The sequence below is a fragment of the Dermacentor andersoni genome, chromosome 2, assembly GCF_023375885.2.
Source record: "Dermacentor andersoni chromosome 2, qqDerAnde1_hic_scaffold, whole genome shotgun sequence".
Lineage (NCBI taxonomy): Eukaryota > Metazoa > Arthropoda > Arachnida > Ixodida > Ixodidae > Dermacentor > Dermacentor andersoni.
In genome coordinates, this window is record NC_092815.1 from 202,894,135 (window position 1) to 202,908,011 (window position 13,877).

Here is a 13,877-nt window from a genome sequence, read left to right on the forward strand (position 1 = left end):
AACCAATGTCCTGACCGGACAAGGCCATGATGAACATCCCAAGCGGCAAAAAGGTAACTCAGGGCATCTCGCCGGAGCATAAAAGAGAACAATCTGAGATTTTAATGCTTAAGAAAGAAAGTGCACAGCTTAAATAGGCACGACGAACGCTGAGGTCTGAGTTCGAACTCTTCCATAAGTCGCGTGAACACTGCGAAGTAGGTTTACCCATCCCGGTTCGAGCAGAAGGGTCGAATAAGCGCGAAGCTCGCCTCCCCCCCCCAGGGACCACGGAAAGAGAGCGCATGCAAACTGACGAGTCCCCCGTTCAGGACCATAAGCAAGAGCCAAACATTCTCGCGTCTTTGACAGCAATTGTGGAATCGCTCACGCTGATGAGAGAGGCCTTAGCCATTCAATCTAGCACTGTCGAGCATATGAACAGTAGCCTCTCCAACCTAACACGTAGAGTTGGCGTCCTCGGGTCTAAAACGAAAATGATAGACTGTAGCAAATACAAGACCATCACCACTGACACCATTGCAAGGGCCAAGAAAGTACAGAAGGATCCCAATAACATGAGTTCCCTGAGGCTATGTTAGTTCAATAGAAATCATAATAGCGTGACAAGCCGGAAACATAATTATCTGGCAGTGGAATTGCCCCATCTTCTAAAGGCGCAAGGCTACTCTATTGCAGCTAATCAAAGCACAAGCGCCAATGCTGCAGGTCCTGCTCTTGCAAGAACTACTTAGTGAGAAGGTAAATTTATCGGGCTACCGTTCGGTTAGCCAAAAAAGGAGAAAATGGCAGAGGTGTCGCCACATTCGTCAGGAACGACATCTCTTTTCAGGAGCACGAAGTCAAAATTTCTAACTCGGATAAGAAATCCGGTTTCGAGGCACAGTTAATTGAAATCATCCCCCACGAAAAAATCCAACGTAACATTTTCATTCTCAACTTGTAAAGCTCTGCTTCGGCTTATAAGGGTCGCACTAAATAGGGTCGCAACCACTGCGAAATCGCAGCCCTTAATATTCGCAGGAAATTTCAACGCTCCCCACCCCGGTATGGGTTCTGTAACACGAACAAAGAAAGGGGCCAACCTAATTACATCGAGCACAAATCTAGACCTAACGCTGGTCTCGGACCCACGTTTCCCGACGAGGCTGGGAAACTCGTTCGCCAGGGACACGACGCCTGATCTCAGATTCACTAGAAATGCGATGGCCAAGTGGTCCAACTTACAGGAGAACTTGGGGAGCGACAACTACATAATATAACTCAGGATGGAAACAATAGCAGCTCTTCCCAAAACCTATAAATACACAGACTGGGACCTCTTTAAGAACATAAGAGGTGAAGATGAGGCAGTAACGACACCTTCAGTGAACTGCCTGCACAGATCCAGATGGATGTAGAGAAGGCCACCAACGAAATAGTTAGATTTTCATGCCCCAGGGATGGACGCAAGGTTAGCGCACCTCCAGGAAGCCAAACGCTCTCTCCTCGAGAGATGGAAAACACAAAGACTCAATCGCAGGCTACGGAGAAAGATCGCAGAGCTCAATAAACACATTGAGGAGCATTACTCCGAACTTAATAAACCGCAATGGAGAGGCGCCTGCTCGGAAGCGGATGGATATATGCGCAAATGAGGCAAATGGACCCTCTTCAAACGTCTCTTAGAGGATGGACAGTCCAAATGCAATCATAGACTAGTCATAGATTGATTAATTAATAAAGAAAAAATAAAAGGCACCTCAGAAGCCTCCATATTTCGGAAACTAGCCAACAAATTCTTTTCATTTGGCCAAAGACCAGGTTCTCCCCCCCCCCTTCATCAGTATGAGGGCGCTCCTGCCCCAGAGCTGGCCTTCCCATTCTCGGAAGCTGAGATCAGGGAAGTCCTGCACAATCTAAACGAAATGTCTGCCCCAGGCCTCGATGGAGTTACAAACCGGCTCTTAAGAAATTTGGACGACAAAGCAATTCAAGCTTCATTGAAGGACATAAATGAGGTATGGGAGGAAGGCGTTGTACCGGAGAGTTGGAAGAAGGCCACAGTGGTCCTAATTCCCAAGCCAGGTAAATCACCCAGCTTGGAGAACCTCCGTCCTGTTTCCCTTACTGCTTGCATTAGCAAAGTAGCGCAAGAAGCAGTGCATAACAAGATATCGAGACATATGGAGCGGAACGAACTATTCCCGTACAATTTGGTTGGTTTCAGGCCCTTGCTTTCAACGCAGGATGTCATGCTCCTGCTCAAAACACAGATAATCGACTCTCAAAGCAAAAATGTAAAAGGAGTCCTCGCACTGGGTATATCCAAGGCGTTCGATACAATTGCACATGACTATATCCTTCAGGAGAAAGCGGCCTTGAACTTAGGAGTTAAAGTCTTCTCCTCCGTTGCATCCTTCCTCGAAAGCAGAAAGGCGGCCATAAAGTTGAGAAAATCAGTCTCGGAATCTTTCACACTCGAAAGGGGTATTCCCCAAGGGGCAGTTATCTCACCCCTTCTGTTTATTATAACAATGCGCAAGTTGCCGGAAAGCCTTGCAGCTACGTAGGTCATACGCTTACGTAGGTCAGCATATAATGCATGACCTACTTGCATCGCTACTTGTGATGCAAGTACTTCTCTCTCACTACTACTTACTACTTACCTACTTACATCACTACTTGCCTTGCAGCTACGCAGGTCATATGCTTACGTAGGTCAGCATATAATGCATGACCTACTTGCAACAACGTAGGTCATGCTGATGATGCATGATCTTACGTAGGTCATGCATTATATGCTGATGATATTGCAATCTGCTGTCCTTGAGGATCGGAGGCAACGGTCGAACAAGCTCTACAGGAGACTCTGGATGTTACAGAGCTTTCTTGGAAGGTATGGGACTGGCACTCTCGCCTGGAAAGTCGGAACTCCTGTTGTACAAAGAGGTGCTAGGGGACTCACCCCACTCGATCCCCATTAGCGTTCGTACCAGAGATGGGCACACCATCCCGAGAGTAGACTGTCAAAATTCTAGGATTTTCAATAGACTCAAAGGGCTGCAACGCCAAGACTATAGCCCATCTCACCCCGAGAACTGAGAACATTATTGGATTAATTATGAGAGTGGCCAACAAGAAAGCGGCATAGGCGAGGATATAATCCTTAGGGCTCACCATGCTTTCCTCAAGAGCCATGTCATTTACATAGTCACGGCCCTCAATTGGACGAAAACTGAACTAGATAAGTTAGACACGCTTATGCGCAAAGTGTCGAAAGGGTGATTGGCGTGCCAATCACGGCTAGCACAAAGAAACTTATGATGTTGGGAGTACACAACACAACTTCAAAGTTAATAGAAGCACGAAGATCAGTACAAATTATTAGACTATCAAATTCCAGCGCAGGTAGAAGACTGCTGAATGCGGCAAGCCTCCGTCCTAGCTTCAATCAGGGAGATACCACGCAACTTGTTATACAAACAAGGAACTCCTTTATTGTAGAACCCTTTCCAAGAAATGTCCACCCCCAACACAATAAAGGTCGAAGGTTAGCGAGGGCTAGAACTTTCTTAAAGAACATATCCGGAACGGAAACCTTTGTTGACGCGGCGCGACATGCCAGCGCCAACAAGTTTTCCGTAGCAATAGTCATTGGCAGGGGAGAACTCCTCTCGGCAGCCTCGCTGAAGACCTCCTTGGTCGATGTGGCGGAACAGGCTGCTATAGCTGTCGCAGTATTTGACGCAAAACGCAGTACGGTGTACACGGTCTCCCGAGCAGCCGTTAGAGCGTTCGCATCGGGATTGATAGCCAAAGAAACCGCCAGGATTCTGAACTGCAAACACCCCTCTTACACTTTTCACCACATAGTCTAGTTCCCTGCTCACATGGGACCAGACGTATTACTGGGTCACCTGAGCCCCAATGAGATAGCCCACGAACTTGCGCGAGGTTTCATATGCCGCGACGGGATGTTGTCTCGGGTGTGTTTGGATCAGCTCGTCCACAGTGATCTTCCGGTAACTTTTCATGAAATCACATCTCATTACAGAGGGAATAAGCAGAGTTTTCCTTTCCCACATCATAAGCTAAACAGGCCACAAGCTAGCACGCGCCATATACTCCAAACGGGGTCCTACTGCTCTAAGGGCTTTCTGAACATGCTACACCCGGACATTGATCCACTGTGCCCAGATTGTGGCACTGAATTTAGCTCATTCAGTCACATGCTCTGGCAGTGCTCTGTGTTACAGAATTTTAACCGAGGAGAAGACTGGACGAAAATCATCCCAGACCCGAAAGAAGACGTCCAGCTCCTTACTGTCCAGAGGGCCCGTGAACGAGCAGAGATGCATGGCCTCTCTGTTCCGACATGGGACTAGCCGACGGCTGGGTAGGGACTTACGTTGCAAGCCCCCACCTAGCTCCTCAGGACCCCAATAAAGTCGTTTACTAATACTACTACTACCTGGTTATTTCCACCTGTGAGAACCTGCCGGTAGCAGAAAAGCTCCAACGCAAATACCGAAACCGCCCGGAACGGCAAAACATAGCCGGTCCACATCTATATGGCATCGCCCCGCAAATTGTGTAGAGGTGCGATTGACAGCGTAGAATTAAACACGGAAACTGGAGAGCTGCTTGGAGAATTCCACGCCCCAAACTATTAAATTATTATGGGTCGCATGGTGGGTAAAACAGCCACCGCTACCACAACGTTCCCAGGCTCACATGTACTTCGCTAGGTGAACTTCAGCGGAAGTATATACCACTGTATCCCCCACAAGCAGAAGGCAAAGTTTTGCTATAGATGCTTTTATACAGGCCACAAATCAGACACCTGCCACGACAGTGAAGAAAAAAAGTGCAGAAGATGTGGAAAACAAACCATCATGACTGCAAGCAAGGACGCTCTTATGGTGGCAACGACCGATGACCTGACTTGTGAATGTGACAGGCAGCTGACAAAGGGGTCAGAGAGGTGGTCTACCATAGGCGCTTAGGAGTAGATGACGGTAAGTAAGCGACAGCACTCACATTGCAAGCCGAAGCCCAAACCCAAAACCCAAATCGGACAACATGTTGAGAGACTGAAGCCAACAGCCCAGGGGCCGCAGCCGATTCAGGGTCCGCATCTAGTGCCGACGCCAACAAAAGGAGTAGTTCTCAAGCAGGAGAGTTGAGTCAATCACGTGGCACCTTCCAAACCGACCCCCTCAACTATGCATCTAAAGTTCGATGGCGAGCTCAGAAAGTAACCAGTCACTACAAGAACGCCCTACTTCAAACTCGGAGACCAATTTGAACGTCAGCAGTAGCTTCACGGTTACTAGAACCTACAGATGACACCTACACACAAGCAGAGGCACACGCACCTGCAGCCACACCATTAGTCCACACAATCGACCCCCTTTCACACTAGCGAGAAACAGTACCTTTCCAATTCACGAAGAAAAAGGGCAAATACCCAACACAGCGTTCCAATATCTTGCAGCGAAATTTCAGCAACTACAGGGTGAGATGAAAAAAGTGAAAACAAATATAGAGGTCAAGATAGCTGAACAGGTCACTGCCGACGTTGAAACAGCGCCAAAAACATAAAGTAAACCGATAATGATCCAAATGTGCTGGCTTTTCAACGAGATACGCAGCATCGAGGCAGGGGCAATGTTCTCTACACAAGTGCAGGCTGCGATCGCCGCATTACCACACCTTGAAGTGTACGATCGACACAAAGCAGGTAGATCCGCCAGCCTAACGCGACTCTTACCCTACAGTGGACATTCTGCAAAATAAATAGTAGAACAATTGTGACTAATCTAGTGGTATGAGAGTGGAACTGTAGAGGGATTGCTCGAAAACGGGGCTGTCTCACGCGGTACATTGCCGCTCGACACCGTCCACTAAACATTCTCCTACTCCAAGAGGCTAACCGACCACCTCATCTTACAGGCTATACGGCGTACAGCTATGATTGGACACTGACCATTCTGGTTTCAAAAGATATTGGGACAACACTTGTCCACAGCATGGAGAAGAGCCTCTTTCTCGCATACTCTCAATTAAAATAGACAAGAGCAAGGTATGCTCCCAGTTTTTTGTCACAAATATCTATAGGTCAACTAGACAAAAAGTGTACCCTAAGGAATGTCGTGAATGTGCGGCCAAATAGTATTTTGATCATCGAATAGCAAGCGATCTCAAGGCACGGCACACATCATGGAGATGCACAAAAAACTCTTCCAAAATATTCGCACTACTCCACCACACGCAATAGGCCCTGCTAACTCTTCTTAATGAGACCTCAACTCCATAGAAGAAGGCACCACGCCCAGTCTGACCTTCTTCAAGGAGGCGCACGCGAAGCCGGAGAGAGGGATACCCAAAAGACGACGACAAGCGCTGTCAACTCAAATTTTATCATTTGATGCTGCATTTCATAGAAAAACAGACTGTAAAAGATGCGAAAATGTGGCATAAAACAGATATATTATTATCAGCCACTATTAATGCCGACGTTGTCTAGAAATTCCAACTCTCTTAGCGATAAGGCTAAGGATGGCTTATTTATGCATGTGCATCCTTCACGTGCCTGGTTCACTAGCTGGTTCTACAATGATGCAGGTGCGGTCGTCCATCTCTGTGTAGTATGGTATGGTACAGTACAGCTTTATTGAAAGAGTGATGGCTCATCGTCCATTTGCGTAAAAATGACTTTTGTTGGCTCGAACACAGAGGCTCCTTCGAGAAATGCATGGCGTGCCGTGAGAACGCTTAGAAACGCGCCACGCGGCAACCGAGCTCCTCACTCGCGCTCCTTTCTCGGCACGCTCCGCGATCAAGTTGCACTGCCGATAAGTTCGCGCGTGGCCTCCCCGACGAGAAGCGTGCCGCGCTGGTGCCGGCGAACTCGAGAATTATTCCCTTGCTTGCCGCGCACTCAGAGGCACTTGCTCAGTAACCAAAGTTCACGAGAGGTTCATTGCAGAGAAGCACATACCTAGTGCGTTTATGGCACATCTCCCCAATGCGTAGGCGCCAGAGGCGTTCATTGAAAGCAGCACATAAATGTGTTTGTGGCGCAGCCTGCTGATGCATAGGGTTGCTGTTCTTGAGGAACGCTTGCGACTTGGACTGAATTGCGCTCAGCATCACAGAAATTCGAGGGATAATTTAGTCATTGTAGAGCGGCACATTCGGAGTAGCATACACACAGATACTCAAGTTGGCGTCAAAGACGTGCATTGAACACTGGCACATATTTACTGGAGACCAGCACAGACCGAGTGGCAGATACCCCGTGCTCTATGTCAGCGTCACAGAGTTTCTTCGAATAACGGTGCCTATCCAGTGATGCATCTACACTCAGCCATGTCGACGGGAAAAATGTTCGTTGAAGAGCGGCAAGTATGTACACATTGGTATATACTCCGTGACCCAATGACCGAGGTAGGCGAGAAAACGATTAGGTACAAACATACAGATACCTTTGAGGTATCTCTAGCTGTGAGAAACAAAATGTCGGGCTTGGAGGAGCTGATTACCGCATTTTCCTTTCAATTTTCGGTTATCATGCTAACCGAAACATGGAGCACTTCTCAAAGTAATATATTTAGGTTGCCCAATTATAATACTTACTATTTAAACAGGTCACACTCTCGAGGGGGTGGAGTAGCGTTGCTGATTGCAGATGACGTTGAATGTCAAATCCTTGATTCTTATACTGTGATTTCACCTGACTATGAAATATTGTCACTATGCACTGGTAATCATGTATTTTCTGTGTGCTATCGACCACCGACTGGTGATATACCGGCGTTTATAAAGTTCTATGTTGAATTTCTTGCATATGTGGTTCAATATCATAATTCCAGAACTTTAACAGCTGGCGGAGATTTCAACATTGACGTGGGTTCGAATAGTCAGTCATCGAATTCTTTCAACATCGTTATATTATCAAACGGTTTTGTCAACTTAATCACCACGCCTACTAGGGTTACGCCTCAAGGCCAGTCAACTCTGGATTTATTTATAACTAATTCCTTACAGTCAAACATTAAATCCGGAGTCTTATCTTGTTCTATCAGTGACCATTTGCCGGTGTTTGTGTGTTCTGAAATAAGCGGATTAAGAGGAAAAAAGTTCCAGCCACTGTCATACCAATAATTACAGACACAACTCTGAAATCTTTTTGTGATACCCTTTTGACAGTAGATTGGGATGTGATAACTAACCTAACAGATGCCAATGACGCTTACAATATATTCATTGATGTATTGTCCCGCCTATACCACCGCAGCTTTCCTTCCAGGACACGCAGGAAAAGTAGAAAAACCAGGAAACCATGGATTACACCTGATTTACGCGATGAAATGAAAATGAGGGACAAGCTATACCAACATTTCCTCCACACGCGATCAACAGATGACCTTGCCATATTTAAAAAGTATCGAAACAAGTTAACTAAGAAGTTACGGCATGCACGCACAGCCTACTACTCATCTTTTCTGGGCATCGAAAGCCATAAACACAGTCTACTATGGTCGAGGTTGAACCGACTTTTGAATCGTAGTGATTGCCACAAGCCATTATTGCAGTTACAAATTAATGGTGAAGAAATATCAGGTAATGAACTAGCTGATGCATTTAATATTTTTTTTTCACAGATATGGCTAGTACTCACGCTACGACCTGTCATGCTAGTAAATATATTTGCACTAATAATGAGAACACAATATACCTTCAGCCCGTCACACCGAATGAAGTTGTGTCAGTTATAAAAACCTTAAACAATAGCAGTAGTTGTGACATTGACGGTTTTCTAGTGTGCCCAATTAAACATGTAGTTGACATCATTGCCTCAATACTAACCCATATTTTAACATGTGTTTGGAATCGTCAATTTTTCCCGTGAAGATGCAGTCTGCGAAAGTAACCGTTTTATATAAAAAGGGAGATCGTAATGATTTGGGAAATTACAGACCGGTATCTATTTTACCAATCTTTTCAAAGGTGTTTGAAAAAATTTTGCATTCGAGAATGACAAATTTTATTGAAAAGCATAACCTCTTAACACCACGCCAGTTTCGTTTTCGTAAGGAAAAGTCAGTCGAGTTAGCATTAGTAGAGCAAAAAGAATATATATTAACAGAGTTTGAAAACAAAGCTATAGTTGTTGGTATTTTCGTAGACTTTTCCAAGGCGTTTGATTGAGTTGATCATAACTTTTTATTGGAGAAATTAAACTACTATGGAATACGAGGACAGGCACTATCTCTTGTCAAATCCTTCTTATCTCACAGAACATAAATTGTGAAAATCGACACCTTTACTTCTTTGCTAGAGCTGTCCATTGTGGAGTGCCACAGGGAAGTATTTCAGGGCCTTTGCTTTTTAATATATATTTGAATGATATCGTGAATACTAACTCTCAGGCAAGGTTTATTATCTACGCGGACGACACGATTATTTTCTTCACTGGTAATAATATTCATGTTCTTATAGAACAATGCAACAATGCAATGAAATCCTTAGAGGAAAGGTCGAGAGTGAATTTAATGAAGATAAATGCGAACAAAACAAAAGAAGTTATAGTCAGACCGAAAAAGAAGCAAATACCTCCCCATCAAGACATTGTATTAAACTCAAGGAATATTTATATAGTCGAAAATTTCAAGTGTCTGAGTGTCTTCTTTTCAGCGAACATGCCTTGGGACAATCACGTCAAACACGTTCTAAGCAAAATAAGTAGAATAACTGGTGTAGTAGGCCGTATGAGATACATTCTTTCCACACGTATTAAACTCTTGCTGTACAATTCACTTTTCCAATCACATTTAAACTATTGCCAATTAGTACGGGGTAATACAACATCCACTAATCTAGAACATATTCAGCTGTTACAAAAGAAGTATCTCCGCCACGCATATAACGCTTCCTACACAGCATCGACAATAACTTTCTTTAATAATTCTGGTGTGATCCCAGCTCACAATCTCTTCAGATATCGTCTGAGTCATGTATATAAGCTGGAAATCCATCGAAATATCAGCAACCTCCGTGCTCTAGCCCAACTTCAGAGAAAATTGACAAGTTACCTTACAAGATACTTTGAGGATTGGTTAGTACCAACACCACGTTCAAACTATGGGAAACAATGCCTTAAATACACAATACCAACACTGTTAAATTACTATATTTCGGCCCGATTTGATCTTTTTACGTCATTATCCAAGGAACTGAAACTCATGTATACGGTTTCGATGTAATATGTGGTAGTGTTATGTATCTGTGTTTTCGCATTTCTTTGTTGACATGAAGCAAAGTGTGAGTGAGAAACATGTCACTGAAGTTATGTATACAGCTATATATATGTATGTATATGTATGTGCGCATATGTTGTGCTGCCGCCCTGCAGAAACAGGGATTGTAGACACGTCAAGCTGTTGAAGGACAGCTTTTTACCTACAGTCCCTCCATCTGTAAATGCACAGGATGGCAAATAAAAAAAATTCATTTCATTTCAGGTCGCTGAATTTGGCGTATTTTCAAAGCTAATATTTTCAAAGTGCATGATTCACGTCCAAGTTATCTGTGGGGAATACGTGGCCATGTCCTGTGTTCTGAAACCATTTGTTGAAGTGGTTAATATTACGAAGTCGCATGGCTTGAACCCTTGCAAAGTGTGTCACCTTCTGAAGGCGGTAGAATCTGAATTCATAGACGGTACGTATCGCACTGTAGTTCCGTGGCTTATGTTCGGAAAAGCTGTGTCTCGGTTCTTCAACCTTTATAAAAGAAATAAAGCGTTCGTGGCACAGAAGGTTCTCCCCATGCCACTACGGTCCCCTTACGAGTGGCTATTATGTAATTTGGCCGCTCGCATCTAGTTAACTTATCTCATGAATAAGCTGAATGTGAAGCTGCAAGCATACGAACATCTCATTAGTGACATGCATATCAACACAAAAGGCTAGGGAAAAGTAAAAAAAAATATTATAAGGTGTTTCGTGCCAAAACCCCCTCCGGATTATGAGGCACGCCTTAGTGGAGGACTCCGAAAATTTCGACCACCTGGGGTTCTTTAACGTACACCTAAATCTATATAAGTACACGGGTGTTTTTTCCCCCATCGAATTGCGGCAGCCTTGGCCGGGATTCAATCCCGCGACCTTGCGCTTAGCAGGCCAACACCATGACCATTGAGCAATCACGGCGGGAAAGCTGAAGCCCCTTAGAAGCAGCTTTAAAATAATCAAATGGCAGCATTTATGCAGCTGCTCGAGGAATGTTGCGGAGAATAATACATAGTTTGCTTCCGTCTCTTGCAACAAAAATCCACGATCTGTACAACCACGATCTGTACAAATAACCTTGCGAGCGATTCCCTGATTTTGATGACCGGCAAGAGGAACTACAAATGTTCTATTATATAGTTAACTGCGATATGGAAGCACTGCCAAGTACCTTACAATTAGAGGGATTGCACTGTAGCCAAACCACATCGTGAAGTACAAGTACCATGAAGGAAATGTAATAAATTACTATAGAACGGTAAGTACACAGGAGTTCCCAATCCTAAAGCGAGTATTGCGCGCGTACATGTAAACTTGAGAGTGCAGCTCTTAGGCGCCCGTTCCTTCGGCTAGCGTTGGCGTGGGCGGCCTAACCGAGCGAACGAGTACATCGAAAGATGAAAGAGCGAACGCGAAACTGGAGATCACAAGACGCGAACCGCAAACTGCGGAGAGAGAGAGGAGATTCTTGTTGATGGGAAGGAAAGGTTGGGGTAAAGTGCAGCGCAGTAACTGTCTCTCAGCAGAGGACACCTAAACCGCGCTGCACAGGGGGTAGGGAATGAAAGTAGCTGCGGAGGCCAGTGAGAGCGGCAGTGACGTGCGAGCAGGAAACTGGTATCACGTGAACCCGCCCAAACGCTCTATGCGCCGAGACGTTCATTTGAGGGATGGGCAGCCATTGGTGAGACAAGAACGGCACCGAGAGCGGCGCTGCTGCGCCGGCGTTGAGAGCGCCGCATGCGAAGCAAAATTCTATTAGCGGGTGGTACCCCTCTCCAATCTCTCGTTCGTGCCGCCTTGATTGCCTCCTGCACTGCGCGTGTTTTGGCACGTTTCGCGCCGCGCGCGGTGTGTGCCTACGTGTGTGCGCGTGGAGATTTCGTTCGAAGGGTGGTGTACAGTCTGTTTCACATTTAGGGGAAAACTCGCAGCGCATTGCATCGCGATGCGGCGAGCGCTTGAGTCAGGCGGCGGCAGCAGCTCGCGCAGGTGCTCGAGGGGCGGTATCTTGAACGGCGTCGTCTGCTACGGCGGCGCGCGCTGGCCGCATTGTCGGGAAACGTTCTACTATCAGTTGCAGGGCGCCGATCTCATCGCTACGGCGTGAAATGAGCCGGTATTCTTTACTATGCGTTGTGCGACGCCAACTGATACGCCTCGAAGGTAAGTTCATCGCTGCAGGGCAGTCATACACGACGTACTGATTCCATATATTCTTGACGGCCCGTTTCTGGAAGGCGACTATATATTCTAACGCGATAGGTCGCCGATCCACACTGCGCGTGTGGTGCAACAGCTGCTAGAAGAGCGCGCAGTCACTCTCTTGGAGTGGCCGCCTCAATCCCCGGGCGCCAACATCATTTAAATGTCTGGGGCTCGTTGAAAGTATCGCTGGCGCACCGTCCCCTCTATCAGTCGCCCGAGGATAGGCTTCGATCCACCATCGTCAGTGACTGAGGCGTGCTGCGAATTAACACATCCCTAATCAAGTCATTCTGCACTTCACTGCCTACCAGGATGAGCGCTGTCATCGCTGCCGCTGGGGACGTGACGAGATACTAACTGAAGTTCCGAGCGTGACGTGTCCAATTCCCCGCCGGCGGGCAGAGTCTGTCTGGTGTAGCGAATGATCGTCGAGAGAAACCATTTCCAGCTCATTGTCTGAACCTAAAACATTCATTTATTCATATCCGTTTGTTTCATCGTGTTCGACTCCCATAGTTATCATTGTTGAGAGCTTTGTTTTCCTTTCGAGTCAAACAAAGACTGAACACATTGCGCGCACATCTTGGTGCGTCTTGTCGCTGCTTATTACGGTAGCACACACAGTGAAAATATACGTACACTGCCCCTGACAGTAGCACGCTTCCCGACAATGCGGCCAGCGCGCGCCGCCGTAGCAGACGACGCAGATCACGACTTCGCCCCTCGAGCGTCTGCGCCTGCTCGAGCTGCTGCCACCGCACGACTGCATTGCTTGCCGCATCGCGATGTAATACGTTCCCAGTTTTCCCCTAAGTGTGAAACAGACTGTACACGCTTCTATTTGCCTTTAAGAAGATCGGTAGGCTTGACGATTATTTTTATGGCTGCAATGCGGCGAAAGGGCAGCGTCTGCTTAACCATGTAAGTGACGCTGAGCAGGTGATTGGAAACGACATCGTATGTACCGCCGGAAAAATCGTCAGCACATACGATGCGGCACATACATACGGCACATACGAGCTAAAGTCATTTTTGCAGTTTCTCACAATATGTTTGCTACAAATCCGTGTTGTCTCTGATGGCGACAACGGTCTTCCATCGACACTGTGCGGAAATAAACAAAATATATCGCTGCATAGCACAAGTACGACATGCGCACACAACTTTAACTAGTACGTCTCCTACAATATAGAATAGAGGCAGCAATGTAAATAGCTTGGCCATTTTTGCTCAAGATACGGAAGTTGAAAGTATTAGTAATCATTCCTGCTTCAGCAATGCCGGCGCGACCAAGACGCGGGCCGCGTATCGTCCAGTAACTCGATCGATCGATGCAGTGGTGAAGCGGGAATGAACTCTGGTCATGTTCAATGCATCGTGCACATATTC

At 46.2% G+C, this 13,877-nt stretch overlaps 1 protein-coding gene across 3 annotated transcripts in view; it reads right to left on the reverse strand.

The window, feature by feature from the left end:
* Positions 1-13,877, reverse strand: part of LOC126540226 (chymotrypsin-like protease CTRL-1) — a 139,154-nt gene that overhangs the window by 63,218 nt on the left and 62,059 nt on the right. The window lies entirely within an intron of this gene.